Below are 1,610 nucleotides of genomic sequence, written 5' to 3' on the forward strand. Positions count from 1 at the left end.
CGGGCGAAAGATGAGACTTTCTGCTCCCTTAAAGATTTACAGCCTCAGAAACACTATGCAGGGTCGCTAGGGGTCAGAATCTACTCAACGGCACTTAACAACAACAATAGTTCTGAACTAATTCAACAGCACTTAACAATAAAAACTGCTTGGCTGAAAATTTGGCCAAAAGGGTGATTTCCTTTCCAGGCCTGAAGGGGGATTGAGGATCATAATCTCAGGTTCCTCCAATCTTTTTCTGATCAGTAAGTCTAGTCTTTTTTTTTTTTTTTTTTTTTTTTCAAATTTTGAGTTTGTTCCATATTTTCTCTACTCTCTCCAGGACCCTCTAATGTGATTCTTTTCAGAGTACTTGGAAATTGTAGCTGGCACCACCTAATTCTCGTCTCAGAGTCATGAAGACTGATGTTCACGTGTTCCATTAGTTCATTGGATAGTTGATTCCAAGCCTCTTCAGTTTTCATCACGCTTCTTTCTTCCATTCATGGAGAGACCAATAGGTAGCTACATCTCAAATGGCTGCTTGTGAGCTTTGAAAATCCTAGACGCTACTCATCAAAGAAGGCTGCAGAACATTGTCTTTGTGAACTAAATATCTATATTTTATGAAACATGTCATGAGAAGAGTAGCTCTATTTTAAATTTTGCACATCTCTTTACTGTCTGGTGATGCATGCTAAAATGTTCGCATTTTTACTTATTATTGCTCTTGCAACACCAATGCAAACATCAACATGATGAAAAAGGGTAAATAATATCTTTGCATTGTTATAAAACTAGCTTTGACCTCACAGACCTGCCTAAAGGGTCTTACAGTTCTGAGGGATCCACAGATTATATTTTGAGAACCACTGATTTAAGGTTTAGATTTAGTTGGGTATGACTGAGACCTAAAATTACAGAGACTTAAAAAGACCTATGGTTTTTCCTAGTGTTTAAATTCAAGTTATGACGGTAGTTCTGCTCTATGAAGCCATCAGGGACTAAAACTCTCTGTTTTGTGCCTCTGCCATCTTAAGGATGGTGTGTTTGTCTGCATTTTCCAAGATGGCTTGACATTCCAACCAGTAGAAAGGAGAAAGATGCAAAAGGAAGCACATCATTAAGAGCATGACCTGGAAGTTGCTCACATCACTGTTACTCACATATATCGGTCAGAACTTAGTCACATGCTCATACCTGACTGCTGAGGAGGTTGGAAAATGTAAGAAATTAAACCATAGACTTGCTGCTATTTAACTTTTTGACCTACCACATCATCAACTTCTTATGGATCAACCTTATAGTCATTACTGCTTAGCAACAAATCAAGGGTTCTCTTATTCTAGACGAAGGGAAGTCCGAGGAAACAGCCAGTAATCTCTGCCACAGACTTTCCCTATAAGAGACATTTATTTCATTTCATTCTGAATATACTATGGTATTCTCCACTTCTCCCTCCACTACCTTCCTCGAATTATTAGTCAAGCTTGTATTGCTGATGTTGGCTTCTACTGTGCAAATGAACATGGTTTTCATCCTGAGGAACAACAGCAATTTTCCTTCTTTGACCATCAAGTTGATTCTGACTTTTCACAACCTGGTGTGGTGCTATAGGATAAGCACTCAAC

Source organism: Chrysochloris asiatica, unplaced genomic scaffold (genome assembly GCF_000296735.1).
Source record: "Chrysochloris asiatica unplaced genomic scaffold, ChrAsi1.0 scaffold00741, whole genome shotgun sequence".
NCBI lineage: Eukaryota > Metazoa > Chordata > Mammalia > Afrosoricida > Chrysochloridae > Chrysochloris > Chrysochloris asiatica.